Source organism: Rhinolophus sinicus, linkage group LG05 (assembly GCF_036562045.2).
Source record: "Rhinolophus sinicus isolate RSC01 linkage group LG05, ASM3656204v1, whole genome shotgun sequence".
NCBI lineage: Eukaryota > Metazoa > Chordata > Mammalia > Chiroptera > Rhinolophidae > Rhinolophus > Rhinolophus sinicus.
Window position 1 is genome coordinate 31,893,940 of NC_133755.1, and position 22,737 is coordinate 31,916,676.

The window sequence follows — 22,737 nt, forward strand, 5'->3', positions numbered from 1 at the left end:
AAATTAATATAAGAACCGATATATTATATTACATTATATTATAGTATAGTATAGACCCGGTCTTGTATTATAGTAAAATAAGACCGGGTCTTATATCAATTTTTGCTCCAAAAGACGCATTAAAGCTGAGGGTTCGGCTAGGTCTTATTTTCGGGAAAACACGGTAGGACTCTGTTTCATTGCCAAAAAGAATATTTCTATCTTTATTACTTTTACGTTTAGACTGCCTTCTGGTTCTTTTGCTTACTCTCCTCATCTCTTTTCTTCCCAAACTTGGTGCCTGGACTTTCAGATGGGATTTTCTGGGCTCTTTTGCCTGCCATCTTGAATTTCTGGAAAACATCATCTATTCTTTTCTGAAGCTCTTCTGCGAATGACACTCCTTAGCCCAGCCTTCAACAGCAGAGTTGCCTCTGAGCATTGGCAAGTTCAGGAGTCAGACATGGATGGGTAACATCCTGCCGCCGACCCTGCCACCCCCACCCCAACAGCAACTTCAGCGGGCCGTGGGTCTACAAGGCATCTTTGGGCAGGGCTGTTGTCCTTAACCACTTGAAGGCTGTGATTACGTCCTCCAGCCCCTGGGGGTGAAGGCAGAGCCTTGCTTCCAAGTCCAGCAGCGGGGTCGGGGTCAGGGTTGGGGAGTGTACTGAGTCCACTGGTCCCCATGGATTAGAGGACCTTGGCCTCTCCAAAGGCACAGGCCCCATCCAAGCTGCCCCTGCTTCCCTCATGTTTTCTCTCAAGTAATCCAGTGAAGACTGACTTAAATGCTTCTGCTTTCACAGTTTACTTTTCAAAATTCAGCTTAGGAGTAGGTATGTATCTGCATGGCCAGGTGTGTGGGGCCAGAGGCAAGGCCCCTATGTAGAATTACTAATCATTCAGCCAGTGGGGCTCCCAATTCTAGATATGTTCTCCTCTAGGCAAGCAAGCCCCAGCAGGGTATGACATGTCCTAGCACTTACTTTGGTTGGCAGCCTACAGATGAGAAGTGTCTCTGGGACGGTACCTCAGACCCAGAGCTAAGGAAGGAGGCAGCCCCACCTAGTGAAGCAAGGCCAGCCCTGGCTCCCTCTGGTCCATACAGGGCAAATTTTACCTTCTCCTGAAGCATGGTCTCTGAGGCGCATTTCAAATTGAACTGGGATGGAGGGAGAGGGGCAGCCTGGTCACTCCTAGCACAGGCCTGGAGTCAGACAGATCTAGGTTCAAATCCTGGCTCGGCAGCTTCTAGTTGTGTCAGCTTGGGAAAGCCCCTTAATATCTGAGAGCCTGTGTCTGCTTTCCTGTGACAGGAGCATGATAATCGTCCCCACCTCATAGAGTTAAGGCCAGAGATATGAATTTGGGCATCAACAGTAGGTTAGTTGTACTTAACTCCGTAACACTAGATGAAATATACCTTTGAGATAAGAGCATAGACAAAGAGTAGAGTCCTAAGACAGAGCCCTGAACCCTATAGATGCTGGTAGAAGTCAAAGGAGGAGACAGATAAGGGGGAAAAATGGCTCTGGGAATGGGTAACATGGAGGTCCTCATTGACCTGGATCCACGCAGTTTCAGTGGAGAGCTAAGGACAGTAGTTTGACGGGAGTGGATTGAGGAATGAGCTGGCTGGGGTGGAGACCACAGCAATACACAACTCTTTCAAGAGGCTTCCATGTGAAGGGAAGCAGGGAAATGCAGTAAAGTTGAAGGAAGGGGTCAAGGGAAGTGTCGTTTCTTTTAAACATTTAATGAATTTTTATTTTAGAATAATTTCAGATTTATAGAAAAGTTGCAAGAATATTATGGAGCATTCCTGCACCCAGTTCCCTCTATTGCTAACATTACTATGGCACATATGGCACAAACTAATGGTTGCCAGAGGGGAACGGGTTGGGAGGAAGGGAAAAAAAGATGAAGGGAATTTAGAGGTACAAGTTTTCAGTTATAAAATCAGTAAGCATAGGGAATATAGTCAATAATATAATTTTATATGGTGACAGCTGGTTACTAGACTAATTGTGGTGATCACTTCACTGAATATTGAATAACTATCTTGTACACCTGAAGCTAATACTGTCTATTAACCATATTTTAATTTTTAAAAAAAAGTGAAATTTGAGATTACAGAGGTGGCTGAAATAACATGGAAGAGACCACCTGAGGAAGTAGGGGACACAGGATGTTGTTGGGACTGGTGAGGTAGGTGTTACAATGACACTGAGCATAGTGACAGAGGAAAGGCATGAGCTGGGAACTGAAATCATTGAAGGAGGCATGATCAGAGGCCACGGCTGACAGTTTTGAGGAGAAACAAGAAGTTCAATGACATGAGTGGGAGGAAAAAGGGAGAAGAAGTGGTTTGGAAGCAGCATCAAGAATCTAAAAGGACCCCCCTCTACCTCCGAGGCCTGCCTGACACCTGCCTGTTGGAAGGAGAACCAGGGAGACAGGAACGCAGGGAGCACAGGCTGTCAGCACAGAGTCGGGCTCCAGTTAAACAGGAAGGTGAAGGCACATTCAGAGAAGACGGGAAGATCTAGGAGGTGGCTGATGTCAGACGGTCTTCCAGAGAGTGCAGTGCAAGGATCTGGAGGGTGGGGAAGGGTGGGAGATGGGAGACAATGAACCGTCCAGGGACAGAGGCCAGGTGACTTAGAAGCCTTGGTCTGCCACTGGTGACTGAGGTAAATACAGTGGTAGAGACGATGTATTATCCTGAGGAAGTCTTCAAGGTTCAAGTTGCAAAGCTGGGGGTGACTCCCCTGCAGTCTACGGGGGCACAGCAGGGAGGTATGACAGCTGTGCCCTCCTGCCATGTCTGCGGAGCTTTCTACGCTCTCCTTATATCCTGCAGCAACTAGGGACCAACATACAAATATACTCATTGAACATAAAGTAGAGTTGCTGCTTTCTAAGGTATGTGTGAGCGTGGCCAAGGGGTGGCTCTCCCTCTCTGCCTGTCAGAATCTTGCTTTTAAAGGCTGTGTGTGGGCCCAGCCTTTGCAGGAACAAAGGAAGACAGCTGAAGTTGGAGGACCCATTGGCCTAAAACAAAGGGAGGTTTCCCATCCTCATTAGCCTGGTTGAAGTGAGGGCAGCTGAGCATGAATAGTGACATCATTTAGGGGTCCGTGCTTAAAGGCCAAGGCAGGGATCCAACTAAAGATTCAAATCTGGATAGATGACTCCAGACTGGGGCAGGTTGGCCCAGATGAGTGCAGGAAACCCAGGGGATGGGTGTCTGCTCCTGCTGTTTCTTAAAACATGGAGAGGCAGCTATGCTGACCAGAGAGGTTCTGCCATGAGGGTCAGTTATGCCCACGATCCCATATACCAAGGACCTGAAGATTAGGCACCAATTCTGAGCCTCACTGAGCTGTGGGACCTGATAGTTCTACAATACCATGGGCTAAGGAGCAACCCGATATAGTATGTCTCTCTCTGGGCACCATACTTTAATAGACATACAGATAAACAGAACTTTGTTCAGAAAAAGTTAAATACAATGTTGATGGGACATGCAACCATGTCACAACAAATGACTGGAGAAATTGAGACAGTTTGTCCAAGAGGAAATAAGATCAGGGCAGCTCAAAAGCCCTCCTTCAAATATCTGAAAAAACAGTGTGCAGAGGTTTTCTGGGTGGCAACAAAGGATAGTATTAGGTCTGTAGGTTCAGAAAAAGAGTTCTGCTCAATCTGCCAGTAACTCAAGAGTAAACCTCACTCCTCCCTGATGTGTCAGTGTTTGCTTGCTCAGAATAACAAGGAAATAGTATCTTTCCCCTGATCACCAAAGAAAGCTATTTAGAGGATGATACTATCGAAGGACATCTGGGAAAGATAAAGAAAAGCTATACTTTCAAATCTTTGCTCAGGTCTCTGTGTAGATAAAGCATGGCCATCAAACATAGATGGCCCATGGAACCCAGAATGATCAGAGGGGTGTTGGCACAGCCCCTTAAGTGTTATCTCCTGTCTGGGCAGAAGAAAGTACAAATCATGTTGAATTTAGATTTTAAAAATGTTTTTCTTAATATACATTTCTACTGTATAGTTTTCTTACTGCTTCTGTTTGGGAGATATTATGGAGTCACAGCTAAAGTCAGTGAGCAAAGCAAAAACCACCTGAGTCAAAACTACCTTGAGAACCCCCACGGAAGGTGTGACCAGGCTGGAAACTAATACCCCACCTCTCTTCAGCCCAGCACAGCCAGTTCTTCCTCCAGTGTCAGGACAAATCTGGTTTCTTTGGACAAACACCAGATGAAATAGTTGGCAGACATTTAGGGACCATGTTGTAAAGAAAAGACACGTCTTTAATCACTACTATATTCAGCACAGCAAGATGCTCACTCCTTGAGGGGGATATGGTGATAGACTCCCTGAGGAAACATGCAATTCACTACTCCTTTCTTATCCTGTCAGGGACATGTGGTCATTTCCTGGAATGGTCAATGCGCATAGTTACCCACAGTCAAAGGAAGACCCAGCTTTTGAGAGACCTGTTAATTGTATGTAACTTGGATATCATGTGATAAAAATGATACTTTACCTCTGGTTCTTTAGCCCCAAAACCTATAATAGCAGTCTAATCACAGGAAAAACATTAAACAAATCCCATATGAGGGACATTCTATGAAATACCTCACCAATATTGTTCCAAACTGTCAGTCATCGAAAACAAGTAAACTTGACTAATTGTCATGGTCAAGAGGAATCTAAAGAGACATGATAATTATATATAATATGGTTTCTGAGATGGAAAAAAGGAACATTAGGCAAAAACTGAGGAAATGTGAATAAAGTATGTACTTAGTTAATAATGATGCATCAGAAGGAGATCCAAGATGGCAGAGTAGATATAATACACACTGTGCTTGATTCATCCCATGAATACATTAAAGTTACAACTAAATTATAGAACAGTAAACCTAGAGAACCATCTGAAGCATAGCTGAACAGAAGTTACAACAAAGCATACAAAGAAGACGCCATGTCGAGACTGGTAAGAGGGGCGGAGACATGAAACAGGCTGGCCCAAAGCCTCCATGTGGCAGATGAAAATTGGGAGGGATATCTCGACCATAAAGGTTCCCCAAGGAGGAGCAAGGGACCCCAGCCCCACACCAGACTCCCCAGCCTGCAGTATTGGTGCCAGGAAGAGGAGCCCCCCCCCCAACATCTGGCTGTGAAAAACAGTGGGGATTCTGACCATCTGGATGGGACAGAGGCTGCAGGAAACCCAGACATCCTCTTAAAGGCCCATATAGACTCGCCTCCAAGCACTTACCCTGGGCTCTGAAGAAGGAACAGTGACTTGGGGCAATCAGAGACATACAGGGGGCAGACTGAGGTGCGTGACTTTGGGGAGATGGCTGGAAGATAGTCAGTATTTACCCTGTGTGGGGCCCTTCTCCTGTGCCACTGGCAGGTGGGTGCCATTTTTCCTATGTTGAGCTCTCCCCCACACCCATGGCCAAATCTGAATCTGATGGCCTGGTGAACTCTGCTTACTCCATCCTGGTGACTCACTGAGACCCCGTCACACCCAACTCTACACCACACAAGGCTTTATCAGTAGCTGAACTTTAGGGGAACTAGCAACCAGCACCTGGCTTCAGTACATACTGGGTTTTTGTAGAGTTATCCCAGATCCACTACTGGTGGCAACTGTCCTTGGTTCACAACATGGACTCTCCCACACGCCTCTAGGTCCAGCACAGTCAGTGACCAACTGTGAATCACTTTGTAGCTCCTAACATGTAGACCCTGGCCAGTCACAGGCAGTGGCTGACCTGGACCTGCACCAGAGCCCCTCCCAAGAGGCCCCTGGAACCAACATACTTGGAAGTTGGCTTCAGACCATAGCAGAATACCACCCAATTAGCCCCACAAGTGTCACACACAAAGGGAAGTCCCAACAGTCACCAGAGCATGCTGGGTCAAATCCCACTCCACGTGGCAAGCCCCACACACAACAGGCCATAAGCTGTGGATGAGCCCAAACCCCACAGCCAGTCAGCCGGAGGGTCAGTCCAACCCACTGAAGTGCCAATAGCAATCAAGGCTCAACTATAACAGGAGGATACACAGAACCCTCACAAGGGACACTCCTGGAGCACTCAGTGCAGTTGACCAGGGAGCCTCTGCCACTGGGCCCCACACAGCACCTACTACATAAGGCCACCTGGCAAGACTGGGAGACATAGCAGATCTACCTAATACATAGAAACAAACACAGAGAGGCAGTCAAAATAGGAAACAAGTAATACATCCCAAATGAAAGAACACGAGAAAAACTCCAGAAAAAAAAAAGAATTAAACAAAATGGAGGCAAGCAACCTACCAAACACAGAGTTCAAAACACTGGTTATAAGGATGCTCAAGGAATTTAGTAAAAACTTCAACAAAGAGATAGCATGCATTAAAAAAGACATAGAAACCATAAAAAAGAACCAGTCAGAAGGGAGAATACAATAACTGAAATGAAGAATGCGCAGAAGGAACCATCAGCAGACTAGATGAAGCCAAGGACTGAATCAGCAATTTGGAAGACAAGGTAGCAGAAAACACCCAATTGGAACAGCAAAAGGAAAAATAAATAAATAAATAAATATAAATAAATAAATAAATAAATAAATAAATAAATAAATAAAGAGGATAGTTTAAGAGACTTCTGGGACAATATCAAGCATAACAACATTCACATCATAGGGGTACCAGAGAGAAAGCAAGGGATTGAGAACCTAGTTGAAGAAATAATGACTGAAAACTTTCCTAACCTGGTGAAGGAAATAAACATACAAGCCCAGGAAGCACAGAGAGTCCCAAATAAGATGAACCCAAACAGGCCCACACCAAGACATAATATAATTGAAATGGCAAAGGTTAAAGACAGAGAGAATCCTAAAATCAGCAAGAGAAAGGCAACTAGTAACTTATAAGGGAGCTGCCATAAGATTGTCAGCTGACGTTTCAACAGAAACTTTGCAGGCCGGAAGGGATTGGCAGGAAATATTCAAAGTGATGAAAAGCAAGGATCTACAACCAAGACTGCTATGTCCAGCAAGGCTATCATTTAAAATCAAAGGACAAGTAAAGAGCTTCCCAGATAAGAAAAAACCAATGGATTTCATCACCACCAAACCAGTTTTACAAGGAATGTTAGAGGGACGTCTTTAAGACAATAAAAAAATCAAAATTATGAATAAAATGGCAATAACTACATATCAATCAACAATTACTTTCAATGTAAATGGATTAAATGTTCCAATCAAAACACAGTGTGGCTGAATGGATAGGAAAACAAAACTCTTACATATGCTGCCTACAAGAGACTCACTTCAGATTGAAAAACACATACAGACTGAAAGTAAAGGGCTGGAAAAAACTATTTCATGAAAATGGAAATGGGAGGGGGGGAAAAAGATGGGGTAGCAATACTTATACAGACAAAATAGACTTTAAAGCAAAGGCTATAACAAGAGACAAAGAAAGACCCAGTAAGCCCTCTTCTGGATATTTATCAGAAAAAAAAAACCCAAAAAAAAACACCCAAAACACTACTTCAAGGGTACATGTGCATCCATATGTTCATTGCAGCATTACTTACAATAGCCAATATATGGAGGCAGCTTGGTTGCCCATCAGGGAATGAATGGATAAAGAGGAGGTGGTACATATATACAATGTAGGAATATTGCTTGGCCATGGAAGGGAATAGACTGTAGACAGGAGAAAGTAAAAGGACAAAAAACAGTATACAAACACTAAAAAAAAATAAGAATAAATGAATAAATAAAGCTGGTGTAGTTACTAATATCAGATAGACTTTAAGGAAGAAGCAGTACTAAAATAAAGAGGGGTATTTCATAATAAAAAAAAGTGTCACTGCAACAGGAAGATATTATAATGTGATATTTGTGTGCATCTAATAAGTCTCAGAAATTGATATTGCTACAAGGAAAAACAGAAAATCTATAATCATAGTAAGAAATTTTAACACAGTGCTCACAGTAACTGATAGAACAAACAGGAAAAAGTAAATAAGGATCAAGAAAGTGGAAAGAGAACCCACAAAATTGGAGAAAATATTGGCAAATCATATATCTGATAAGGGACTAATATATATAAAGGACACTTACAACTCAACAATTAAAAGGAAAATAACCCAGATTAAAAATGGGCAAAAGATTTTAGACATTTATCCAAAGAAGACATATAAATGGCCAATAAGCATATAAAAAGATGCTAATGGTTTTTAATGATTAGGAAAATGCAAAGCAAAATCATAATAAGATACCATTTCACCCACCACTAGGAGGCTAAAATCTAAAAGATGGACAATAACAACTGCTGATAAGGAAGTGGAGAAATTGTAACCCTCATACATTTCTAGTAGAAATGTAAAATGGCACAGCCCTTTGGAAAACAATCTGGCAGTTCCTCAAAATATTAAATAAAATTACCATATCACTCTGCAATTCCTCTCCTACATATATACCCAAGAAAATTGAAAACATATGTTCATACAAAAACTTATACACAAATGTTCATAGCAGCATTACTGATAACAGCCCAAAATGGAAAAACTCAAGTCTATCAACTGATTAATACATAAAGGAGATGTCACATATCTATACAATGAGATACTATTCAGCCATATAAAGTAATGAAGTACTGATACGTGCTACAACATGGATGAACCTTGAAAACATTATGCTGAGTGAAAGACGCCAGATAATTATATGAAATGTCCAGAATAGGTAAACTAATAGATACAAAAAGTAAATTAGTGGTTCCCATGGGCTGGAGGAAGGGGGAAATGGGTAGGGTTACTTGGGGTGATGAAATGTTCTGAAATTAGATAGTGGTAATGGATGCACAATTTTGTTAACATATTTTTTAAAACTGAATTGTACAGTTTAAAGGTGTGAATATTCTGGTAGGTGAATTATATCTCAATAAAAACAGTACATAAAGGTATAAAAGATTGAAGTACACAATTAAGATATAAAACCTTATTTTGATAAGTTTATAAATCACAAAAATTATAATAATGTGATATTCCATAAGGATTACAACTAGACCCATAAAACAAAAAAGATAGTCCAGAAATTGACCCACTCACATATGGACACTCACTCTTATGCCAAAGGTAACGTTGCAGAGCATTAAGAAAAGAATGTTCTTTTCAATAAATATACCAAGTCAATAAGATATTCGTATGGGGAAAAAAATATTCTTGACTCCTACTTCATACCAAGCATAAAATTGCCAGATTCAATAGAGATCTAAATGTGAACGATAAATAAAACTTCTAGATGATAACACTGGAAAATGTCTTCATGACCTCAAAGTAAGCAAGACTTCTAGACATCTTAAACATGAAAAGGCAATCCACAGAATGGGAGAGAATATTTGCAATATTTACATCCGACAAAACACTCATGTCCAGGATATATAAAGAACTCATCGATTTAAAAAAATATAGAAAAATGAACAAAAGACTTGAATAGATGCTTCACAAAAGTTTTTATGGCCCAATAAAACTAGAAAATGGAGCTCAGATTCAGTAGTCATCAGGAGAATGAAAATTAAAACCACAAAGAAAAACCACTTACATACACACCAAATAGCTTAAGTTGAAAAACTCTCAACACCAAGTCTTAGAGAAGCCGTGAAGCAGACGGGACTGGTGGAAGTGTAAATGCGTACCGCCGCGTAGAGAAGCTGAACATAAGCACACTCTTACCCAGCTATTCTTCTCATAGAAATACCCAAGAGAAATGAGTGCATTTGTCCAGCAAGACAGGTATAAAGACATCCTCAGTAGCATTATTTCCAATGGCCCCAGACTAAGTATAACCCAAATCCATCACCAGAAAAACAGACAAATAAGTTGTGGTATATTCAAAAAATAGAATATACTGCAGCAATGAAAACGAATGCCCTCCTGCTACATGCAAGATCATGGATTAACTTCATAAATGCTGAGTTAGAGAAACCAGGAGCAGTGAATGAACAAACTGTATCATTCCGTGTATAAGTTTTGTACAGGCAAAATTAACCTGTGGTATTAAAATGAAAAGTAATATTGATCACCTTTGGGCAGAACGAAAAATAGTGACAAAAAAAAAGCACAGGAGGAGGGCTTCTGCAATACTGTTAAATATTCTCTTTCTGACCAGAATGTAGTTATATAGATATGCTTCACTTTGGGAAAATTCATCGAACTATACATGTTTAAGTTCTGTGCCTTCCTGCATGAATTCTATACCTCAGTAAAATTTTATCAACTGAAAAAAAATTTTTATAAATATTATTTGTTAGTGCAGGTATGTGAGGAGACAGGCACTCTATATTGTGAGTGTAAGTATACATTGTAAATATCTTCAAAGGGCAATTTGGTCATAGCTATGCAAATTGAAATGCCATATATATCTTTTGAACCAGCAATTCTACTTATAGGACTTTTACAGTTATACTTCCACATGTGCACAAAAATACATGCGCAAGGATATTGATTGCCACATTATGTTTAAGCCTAAATGTCGGGAGTGGGGTTGAGGGGGACAGATTAAATAAATTATGGGGCAGCTAAACAATAGCATACCAGCGTTCAAAACAAACGAACAAATGTTGACCCAATCTGGCCCCAGCCAAGCCTTATTCTAGGTTTACATATGCTGCAATGTCCCTTGAAGGACACGTCAGGTACTAGCAGTGGCAGTAGCCTCTGTGACCCGGCACTAGGAGAAGAGCCACAAGGGTGAGAGGAGAATGATCCTATTGTACCTTTTCAATTCTGTACCATGTCAGAGTGTAATTCATAAAGCCAAACAGAAACATGGTCCTGGCCTCATGATGGTGTCCGGAGTGAAGGCACCCTAGGATGCCAGAGAAGGGCAGAGGTTCAGAGACCATCCAGTCCAACCCCTCCTTACATACCATGAGGAAACTGAGGCACCCATGGTCCACATTCCTTCAGAACGTGAAATACATTATCTGGGAGGCACCATCACCTTCAACCTGCGCGCAGATGAAGCTGTCAGATAGCAATGAAGGCCCCAGGAAGCATGTACAGGAAAAGCAGGTCTTCTGGGGGCCAGGGAGGGAATCACTGAGAACCCTGCGTGGCATCCTGAGCAGACCGAAGGTGAGGGGATTTAGGAAGAAAGTCCTGACAACATTCTCCTTCTTCAAAGTAGGCTTGATGTAGAAGAGCTGGTTGCATGTATATTCATTTCTCTTAACTGAATCTTAGTTTCCACATCCATCCATCCATCCAGTCAATCAATCAACCCACCCATCCATCAATCTTTTTGCATGCCTACTAGGCACCAGGCTCTGGGCTCAGCTTGAAGACTATAACCATAAACATCCTTGCAGAGCTTATGAATTATAGCACACATTGGCCTCACTCACGGAGCAACTGTGATGGTCTGTTGAGATGACCACAAACAAAGCTTTTTTTAATGTTCTGGTATAGTTTAACGAAATGTGAATGTAGCACAAAGTGTATTTTTGTCCTTGGTGCTCATTTGAAATATATCTTTTCAATTATGTCCCTAAATCTATTGTGGTATAATTGAAGTATAATAATTTGCACATAGTTAAAGTATACAATTTGATCAGTTGTGACATATACTTACAAAACTATCACCACAATCAAAATAGCAAATGTTTCCATCACCCCCAAATGTTTCCTCCTTCCTTCCTTCCATCCCCATCCCCAGGCAACCACTATTCTAGAGAAAGTCTTTTTGGAAATAAGAAAGCCATTATTACTTTGCTGTGTTCCTAGGTCAATCCTAAGAGGGCAGAGGTGAGGGAGGATAAAGAAATGTCAGGAATGAGGGTAAGGGTGGAGATAGCATACAAGTAGGTCAATGGAACTCTGAGAAAGGGAATTCTGAGAATCATGAGAACAACATGTTGGTGTTTCGCCCTCAGAGCAAACTTAAAGGAAAGGTATCATTATCCTCCTTTTATGAATGAGGACATGAGCCTCAGAGCATTTAAGGAGCAGGTCCGAGGTCACCCAGGTAGTACACAGCAAAGCTGAAGCTCGATCAGCCTGCATCCACAGGCCACGTGACTCAGCTGAGTGCATTCCCTCCTGGCCCTGAGAGACTGGCTGTGCTCTCTGAGGGCCTCCACTGGGCCCCAGGGGTGGTCTGCCCTGTGTGCATTGAGCCCGGCTCTGTGCCTAAGGGATTCTTAGCACCCTTCCCGTTGTCAAGAAGGGAGCTAGCAAGGCCCAGGGGCTGAAAACACTGACGTCCCAGCTAACCTGTGGCCTAGCCCCACCTGAAGCTGTGACCAGGGAGCCCCACTCTCTGCAAGGTCACTTCCTAGGGACAACCCTCGACACTCTGGAAAAGGGCCCATGTTGGGAACAACTTAATGCCACCTAAATCCAACACAGCAACACGCGCACACACACTAAACATTTTGCTTTTGAAAAATTACATAGTAAGGGGCAAACGCTTTATTTCCTCCCTGCCTCCCACCAATCACTTGAGATCTTGACGGTCAAGAAGAAGCTAAGGGATGGTGAGGAAGTCAGGGATGGGGCATGAGGATCAAGGTAGGGAGAGAAGGAGAAATGAGGTAGGGACATGGTGGCTGAGGGAGGGACATAGTACTCGAGAAATAACCAACGATTTTTCCATTTGGACAGGGCCATTTTGACACATCCACACCAAACTGGCTATATCTAGGGGGCTAAGAAAATGTTCCAAGCCCTCTTCAGCTTCCACAGGAAGAGTGGGGTTGAAGTTGCAGGAAACATCTGGAAACAAAACATGTTTAAAGAGCAGAGACTTCCTGGAGGAAGAGCTCACACTGCTAAAGCTCACAGACCTGTTTCTTCTGGGGTGCGCACCCCACTTGATGGGAAAGACAAACTGAAGGGAAGAATTGTGTCCCAAACATTGAGTGGTTGACGTTAGAGCTACCAGACATCTGAGGGGATGCACACTTGGGGGTGAGCGAACTGATTCCTGACTTGGTTTCCTCCTCTGTACAAAAGGCATGATCCTCAGCTCTTGAGTCTCAGTGAGAACCACGTGACACTAGTGTGAAGGGCACCCAGCCCACTACCTGGGACATAGAAGGAGCTCCATCAGTGGTAGGCCCCTACTGCCTCACTGCCACCCCTGCCAGCACCCCTGAAACACAGGCTGTTAGACAAACGGAAGCTTCTCAGTGTTGTGGCAACTTTTCATGAGCCTCAAAATGCCCTGTCTTGTCCCTGACTCACAGTTTGGGTTTCAGAATGAATACTTTGCGAGAAAGACATTTCTTTTATTCTATACATGGATTCCTTGATTACAGTCATGTGGGAACAGGGTGGCCCCTAGTTCTGCATTTGAATCCCTTGCTGCTCTTTGTGTTATTGGGGAGAGTGCAGCTGTGATGGCAGAGAGACGTCCCAACAGGATCCATTGCGGGTCTGTTTTCTACCCTCAGCCCCACACCCTTCTTCATTCTGTCCTTGTACCAGCTGGGCAAGATCTGACCACAAAGCCTCCTTCTCCTAAACCAGAGAGAACCAGAAAACCAGAGCTTTTCCCAAGTAGGCTGGCTCCTCTGCCATCCGCAGACCATATATACGGTCATGGGCAAAGGCAAGGAATACTTCAAGCAAAAGAAGAGGATTCTTTGAAGAAGCAAGCACTCACCAGCTCTTTTGTTTTTATTTAATAAATATGTATTAGGCACCCTCCAAGTGCCAAGCACTGTGGGCAACGGAAATATGAAAATGAATAGAACATGGTCTTTGTCCTCCAGAGGCTCACAGGAGAAAGCAATATGGCAGACAACTATTCAAAGGAACAATAATCACCAGTACAGAAGGCCAAACAACAAACTGGGTCTGGAGGTGGCGTGTGGGGAGGGGGTTCTGTGACAGGGCAGTGCCAGTGAGGGCCTGAAGTGTGCTGTAGTGGGGCGGGCACAGGTTCTAGGGTTGGCTGTGTGGGTTTGCACCCAGGCTCTGCCAGTTATTAGTTCTACGAGTGTGGTCAACTTATTAACCTCTCTGTGCCTCAATTTTCTCATTCTGTAAATGGCACCTACTTCATAAGGTTGCTGAAAAGATTAAATAAATTCATACAGGTAAAGCACACTTAGAACAGTGTTGGCTATTGGGTTCTGTATTTATTCATATTATTGTCTTGAAGGAAAAGCAGGCATTTCGCAGATGAGGCAGGGCCTAGGGAAGGGGCTCCAGAAGCAGGACCCACAGGAACAGCGGCAGGGAAGTGAAAGCATGCGCTGTGGCTTGGCATGACCGCTACCTGGGAGCACGTGGTGAAATGAAGACAGAGAGGTAGGCAAAGGCCTGATGTTGCCAGGCGGTGTGTACCACGGCGTGTGGGCTTGGTCTTCTGGCTGACGGAGAGAGACTGGAGGCCTTTGTGTAAGGATCAAACTCAGCGGGTGTATCACAAGGCAGCTAGACTGGAAGAAGTGAGACAGACAGGAGGTAAGGAGCCCAGCGGGTAGCCTACTGCAATAGCAAAGAGAGAAAGAAAGAAGTACTAACTAACACCGTGGAATCAGGAATGGAGAAGAGGTGAGTCGCTGAGGCATGGAGCTGATTAGATGCAGGATGAGGAACCGGCAGATTCCACGATGATTGGGGTCACCATGGAGCCACTAATCAGAAGTAGGAAGACCGGAGCAGGGGAGGGTTTGGAGGGGTGAGAGGGTAAAGAAAAGACATAATAGGTGCTAGGCACTGATCTAGGAGCTTTATATGAATTATTTCATATAAACATCACATCAACCCTTTGAGAAGGGTACTGATATTATCCCCATTTACAGCTGAAAAAAAGCTGAGGCATAGAGTGATTGAAAGCTTGTACCAGAGCCATGATCTGGTCTTCAGAGCCTGCATTACTAACGTCTCTGCTCCACGATGACCTTGAGACGCTGGTTTCGTGTCTATTGCTTAGCAGAAGCTTGGGCTGGAAGCAAGGTGTAGCTAGAGCTGCTGGGGAACGTAAGGTCAGGCAGGGAGTGTACGAGAGAGAGGAGGGAGAAGGTCAAGGGCTGAATGTGGAGAGAGGGACTCTGACATGTTGGGGGTCCTGGTAAATGAGGTCCAGACAGCCTGGAAGTTCCCCAGGAGGATCTGGAAGGCGCCCTCCTTTCCCTTCTCTCCAGCCTGCAGTGGGGAATCCAGCCCTAGGACTGGGCTTCCTGCCTCGCTGGTCTTCCCACAGCCCACAGAGAGAACATAGGTGGGACTGGCCCTTTCCCAGTGCCTGGGGCTGGTTACATAACCTCCCTGAGCTGGCGAGGCAAGGATAGCATTACCTTCCTCCCCCACACACACTCGGAGGGGAGAGCTGAAAGGATTAGGAGAAAAACCAAGTACTCTAAATGGAAGTATGCCAGGCTGCTCTGGGCTATTGTGAGGCCCAATTTTGTCTCCCAGTCCACATACAGACAGGGCTGAGGTTCTGTTGACAAAAGCTTCTCAAGGTGTTTACCTCAGCCTCAATAGCCACTGGCCCAGGTCCCGTTTAGGTGTGTCATTGGCTCAGGTGAGGACACACACACACACACACACACACCACTTCTCCCCTGGAGCCAGCTCTCTAAGTAACTTCAATATTAGCCAAATTCACCTGAGACAGCTGGCATTTCTCTCGACACCCCAACAGGTTATCTAGTTAAGAGTTTTCAGTCAAGAAGAGCTTGCCTGGTTCACTAATTCACATATTGAGCTTCATAAATTACTGGGGGGTGTTCCAAGTGCTGAGATTCCTGCAGCACTTTTACCTCGGGGAAAAGGAGAGGATAAGAAAGGAAGGGCAGTGAGAGCCAAAGTGGGGAGACATTGTCCCCACCCTCAATTGACACCTCTCCCTAAGTCTGTTTCCAATCACATACAGTGCCAATGTTTGGCCCCAAAGTGGTAACAGAAAAGAGTGAGAAAATACACAGAGAAATGGGATCATAGAACATAGACGATATCCTCAAAGGGACCGTACAGATCATTCATTGGTCCCCCCCTTTCATTTACAGATGAGAAAACTATTTGTCCTATGACCAGCTAGGAACAGAACGCAGGGCTTCAATGTCCACTCAGTGCTCTTGTCCCTGTCACAGAGACTCCAAGACAGGAAGGACTGTAAGAGGCTAAGATGCCCTACATCTGCTCCTGGAGACACCCAGCACACTGCTTGTATCCTTGTTTCCCTCGTGTCCAAGTTTTAGGGGTAACTGTCAGCCCCACATGTCACCAACAGCCTGCATCTGTCACAGAGAACTGGAAAGATCTGGACTGACCCAGTTTGCTGGAGCCCGTAGGACACTGGAAAACGATGCTACTGCAATGTCTAGCCAGGATGGGCACTTTCCCATCCCCTTACAAACACCCTGGACAACCCGCGAATGTCTTGGGAGCACCTGCTTTGTGCCCAGCTGTGGCAGACCAAGAAATCACACGTTTGGGCAGCTAATTTCTCCAAGTTCTTTTTTCTGCCAAGCACAAAAATGAACAGCCCAAAGAGGACAGGAAGAAATAAAGCCAAGAGTTCTCATGCTCCTAATTTAAAACATAAAAATAAAAAGAAATATTCCCACTGTGCAAATAACAAATAGACCAACCCTACCTCCCAGCCAAATATTGCTATTTCCTTTAAATCTCAGGCTAAAATATCCATGCCTGGGCAGGGAGAGACTTGCGGTTATTGGCCAAAAGCTGTTCTAAGTCATATGCAGCCATTATAACTGTGATTTTCAAACAAAAGTTACAGATTTAGAGTGACTTTTTTCAGCCCTAAAGTTATTTTGACATTTAATAAAATAAATCATGAGACCAACACATCACCACATGTTGACAATAGTGTCCAAAATAATTTTACTATCTTTAGTATTTTTATTTTATTTTAATTTATTCATAACTATGTAATTTATATATAATTTATAATTAAACAAACAATATTTAATTATTTATATGTCTTTAGGATTATTAAACAGCCAGTATAAACAGACAAGAATGGACCACTTATTGTCAAACATATAGCAGATAACATGTAAGGTACCTTTTCCTGAAATTCTCCTTACCTGAATATTGATTGGCTTCATCTCCCAAGAAGCTTGTGGTCTTAATCAGGTAGACCAAGCAAAATAAAAGATATCACAGCACAGGACCCACAGATTTAAAAGCTGTCAATTAAACAATTTAGATGATCTCTTTCTTCAGTCATGGCCAGCAGCTCAGCCCAATATCATCTGCAACTAATTCCAGTCCAGAATCAAATACCCCATTTTTAATACTCTTGTCCTGACCTCCCCCCAAGATGTGGCAACACGTTCTAAAGTGGAAAAGCTGTACCTAGACCCTGCCTGCACCTCTTGTAGAACATTGGACCAAGAAGCCCTGGCTTACAATTTATTGCACAAAAACTGACATTCATTTTAGAAGCAATACTCAGGCAGCCCACTTGGGTGAGCTGAGGGGGTGGGGAGTCACCTTTTCAAAACAGGACAAGGAACACCAAATAGAACTGTCTGTAGAAATGATAAAGGCAAGGAGAGATTGGATCCCAACATCCTAAGCTGCTCTTAAATGGCTTGGGGGCAAGACCTCTTCGCTAGGTGACATCATAGTTACTAGCAAGAAAACAGAGACCAATGGAGAATGGTCTGAGTTCTGCATAATTTGAAACACTTGACCTTGATTTGTAAAAGCTGAATGTTCATGGGAATCTGAGCTCGAACAGCATATCCGAGTTACCATACATAGAGAGTCAGGATAACATGGTGCTCAAGCCAGACTATAGAATTTGATCTCAGCTCTACCCCCTACGAACTGTGCCACCCTAGGCATGGTAATTTACCTCTCCTTTTCTTTATAAAATAAGTATAACAACGGTTCCTACCACATAGACTGGTTTTAAGGATAGAATTAAATTTATATGAATAAAAAGCCTAGTCTCTGGTTCATAGTAACCATTCAACAAATGTTAGCTATTGCCTGGTCAAATCTATCAATCTTTCACTAGAATATAAGTTCCAGAGGGCAAGAATTCATATATGATTTGTTAACTGCTGTATTCTCAGTATCTAGAACAGGGCCTACCATGCAGTAGGCAATCATTCAGCTTTAAATGACTCTAATGGCATATTAACAAGTCCCATATGAATTTATTGTACCTAGGAGCAATGAAAATTTTAAAACAGGCTTTAGTTCAAATTTATGTCTTTTAGAGTATTGTGCTAAGTTTGGGACAATTCATTATAGAAAGTAGAAAAGCAATATTCACTGAGTTCAAAACACAGTGGTTAGTGCTTTTGAGGCCTTTAAATCTAGTTGAGTTTCTGATGCTGGCCAAGATGGAATAATACAGACTAGACTTACCATCCCAGATTCAACAACAAAAAAAGTGGGGGTGAGGGGGTGGGGAAGGGAGGAAATAACAGTTTCCAGGTATTAAATATAAGGCAATACAGGACAGGGATCCCTACAAGATGAGAAACCAACAAGGTGAGCCCCATTATTTCCCCAGCTTACTGCCTGGAGAGCATTTAGCGGCCATGGTATGGGGTGGGGTAGGGAAGCCAGGAAGAATCTCACCATCTCTCTGAGTTGAGGAGACAGAGCTGGGAGTCTGGGGAGCCCAAGAAAGTGAGAGTTCTCAGGGAAGAGTAGCAGAGAGGAGAGAGCTGCACAAGGGAGCAGAGGGGAAGAGATCCAAAGATCTACAGAGGGTCCCCGTTGAGACTTCTGGGCGGGGGAATCAATGCATTCATGTGAGGAAATTACCTGAGGCTAGAGAAAGGACCACTCAAGAAAAGAGAGGGAAGAAAAATCCTGGAGTTCCACAAGGCTAGGAGTAGTTAGTATTCCCATCAGCCAGAATAGAAAACCTTGTAGTTCATGATATATCAGGTAGATTACTCAGAAAGGTATTGCCTCAGTAGAAATTTAGCCCTAGACAAAAAGTTATGATGTCCCCACCTTACTTAAAGCAAGCCTCAATAGTATCAAACTGTTTCTAAATAACTGAATTGCATCCCAGAACAAACTTCAAGAAAATTTGTAGGAATACAAGAATATCCAGCACCCAAAAGGGTAAAATCCATAATGTCTCACATTCAATACAAAATTACCAAGCATACAAAGGAACTGGAAGAAGAAAAAATCAATCAATAGAAACATACAAAAATAACACAAATGGTAAATGTAGTAGACAAAACCATTAAAATAATTAGTGGAACTATATTCTATATATTCAAGAAGATAGACGAAAGATTGAATATGTTAAGTAGAGACAGAAAATGTTAAAAACTACCCAAGTCAAATTCTAAAAATGAAAAGTTCAATGGCTAGAATAAAATAAACACTGGCTACAATAAACAAGAAATTAGACATTCCCCAAAACAGATTCATGCACTTGAAGACATAGCAATAGAAAGTATCCAAAATAAAACAGAAAGAAAAGATGAGGGTGGGCGGTGGAGGGAAACAGAGCATCAGTAAACTGAGTGAACAAATACATGCAACTAAAGAGGTGAAGGGAGGACAGAAATGCTATTTGAAGAAATAATGGTCAAAACTTTCCCAAAATGATGCAAACCATATTTCCAGATATACAGAAAGCTCAACCAAGCAAAAATAAAAAAGAAAAGAGTAAAAGAACAATACATCAAAAAGTATTATAATTAAATTACTTAAAACCAGAAGCTAAGAGAAAAATCTTAAAATCAGGCAGACAAAAAAGATATACTATATAAAGAGTAACAAAGATAAGAATCGCATCAGAATTTTCATTAGAAACAATGCCATCTAAAAAAATCAGAAGAAGAAAACCTTTAAAATACTTAAGAAAAAGAACCAAACAAATCCTATCAACCTAACAGTCTAGATCCAATGAAAATCTTTCAAAAACAAATGCAAAATAAAGGCTTTCTCAGAAATACAAAAGCTGAAAAAAATTATCAGCAGCAGATCTGCATTCCAAAAATAATATTAAAGGAAGTCCTTTAGGCAAAAGAAAAATGATATGAAATACATAAAGAAACAAAGAAAGAATTAATATGTGGGTAAATATCAAAACACTTATTTTCTTATGTTTAGAGTCTTTAAAACAAGTATTTAAAGAGAAAATCATAGCAATATGTTAGGAGATTTATAACATATGTAGAACTAAAATGTATGACAATAGCACAATGATTAAGAGAAAGGAAATGCAACTATTGTTAAGTTTTTTGTACTATCCATGAAGTATATTATAACTTGAAGGTAGATTGTAACAAGTGAAGTATATATACTGTAAACCTTGAAACAACCACTGACTAAACAAAACAAAGACTTATAACTATAATCCAATAAAAAATATATATATATAATGAAAAACAGGTAATAAATCCAAAAGAAGGTAGAAAAAGAGAACAAAGAACAAATGGAATGAACAGAAAACAAATAACAAGATGGCCAAACCATATTATTAATCACAGAAAATGTTAATGGTCTAAATACCCCCAATTAAATGACAGAGAATGTCAGATTGGATAAATTAGCAAAACCTAATTATGTGCCACGTGTAAGATATGCACTTTATATATAAAGAAAAACATACATTAAAAATAAAAGGATAGCTAACATTATGCTAAAATAACTAGAGCAAAGAATATTACCAAAAATAAACAGGAACACTTCTTAATATAAAAGGAGTGAATTCATCAAGAGGATATAATCCTACATGTACCTGGGCCTAATAACAGAGTTTCAAAATATATAAAGCAAAGGTTTTATAAAAGTATAAGAAAAAAATAGCAAAATCCAAATTGTAATCAGAAGTGTTAACATCCCTCTCTCAGTAATTGACAGAACAAGGAGATAGAACAAGGACACAATATTTGTAAAAACACTTTCAACCAACTTGACGTGCTGATATTTATAGAACAATCCATTCAACAACAGCAGAACATATATTACTCTAATGTGCCCATAAAATATTTATCAACATATACCACATTCTTGGCTATAAATCCAGCCTGAATGTTAAAAGGCTTCAAGTCATATAAAATGTTTTCTGACATTATATTAGAAAGTAATAATAGAAAAATATTTAGAAAATCCCCAAATATTAGAAACATAGATCAAAGAAGAAATTAAAAGGAAAATTTAAAAGTATTTCTAACTGAAGGGAAATGAAAACACTTTATATCAGACTGCTAACTGGAATATATTAAAATTTGTGAGATAAAGTTAAACCGTGCTTAAAGGGAAATTCATAACACTAGAATGCTTTTATTAGAAAAGAGGAAATGTCTGAATTCAGCAATCTCAGCATTCACCTTAAAAAATAGAAAAAGAAGAGAAAATTAAACCACAGTAGATAGAACAAAAGAAATAAGAAAGACATGAGTAAAAATGAGAGAACCAAGAAAAAGGAAAACAATAGAGAAATATCAATGAAACTAAAAAGCTGGTTCTTAGACAAGATCAATAACATTGATGAACTCTTAGCCAAATGAATCAGGAATAAAAAAGAGAAGACAGATTGCTGGTATCAGGAATGAGAGAGATGACATCACTATAGATGCTATAGAGGATAATAAGTGAATACTTTTGTGCCAATAAATTAAAAAACTTACATGAAATGGACAAATTCCTTGAAAGACATAAAATACCTAGAGCTCACTCAAGAAGAAATAAATAACCAGAATAACTTTACACCTTTTAAAGAAATCTCCAGGCCTCAGTGGCTTCATTGATGAATTCTACCAAACATTTAAGGAATAAATAGCATCAATTCTGCACAAACTCTTCCCAAAAATTGAAGAGAAGGGACTACTTCCCAATTCACTATTTGAATCCAGTATTATCTTTATACCAAAACCACACAGACATTCAAGTAAACAAAATCATAGAGCAGTATTCCTCATAAACATAGGTGCAAACATTCTTTCAAAACTTTCAGCAAATTGAATCCAGTGGTACATACAAAAATAAAACATGATAACTACGTAAGTGATGTTTATCCCAAAAATGCCAGGTTGGCTTAACATTTCAAAATCAATCAAGATAACTCATTTTAACACACTAAAAAAGGAAAGAAAAAAAAAATATATATATATATAATCATATCAATAGACACGGAACAAGCATTTGATAAAAGTAAACATCCATTCCTGATTTTAAAACTCTCAGCAAACTCATCATAGAAGAGAACTTCCTTAAACTGATAAAGGATATCTACACAAAATCCATAGCTAACATCTTACTTAATGGCAAAAGTCTAAATATTTTTCCCCTAAGATTATAAACAATGCAAAGGTGACTGCTCTCACCACTTTTAATCAACCAGTGCTCTAGAGGTTTTAGCCATTGTAATAGGTGGCAATAATAAATAGACAGAGAGACAGATAAATAAATGGCAAAGGAGGAAGTAAAATTGTATTCAGAGATGACACGATTATCTATGTAGAAAATCCTAGAGTCTACCAAAAAAAGGCGACTAGTGCTAATAAATAAATGAAGCAAGATTGTAGGATACAAAGTCAACATCCAAAAAATCAGTTATACTTTTATATACAGAGGGTGCCAAAAAATGTATACACATTTTAAGAAAGGAAAAAAACTATTAAAATTGTAATAATATATACCGATAACAAAAGATGAATACAAGTCATGTATATACCTTTTTTTGGCAGCCGCGGTAATAGCCATAAACAATCATAATATTTTTTTAAATATTTTAATACTTAGGA

The 22,737-nt window shown here is 41.1% G+C and overlaps 1 long non-coding RNA gene across 3 annotated transcripts in view; it reads right to left on the reverse strand.

Moving 5' to 3' along the window:
- Window positions 1-22,737, reverse strand: part of LOC141571539 (uncharacterized) — a 97,344-nt gene that overhangs the window by 5,061 nt on the left and 69,546 nt on the right. The window lies entirely within an intron of this gene.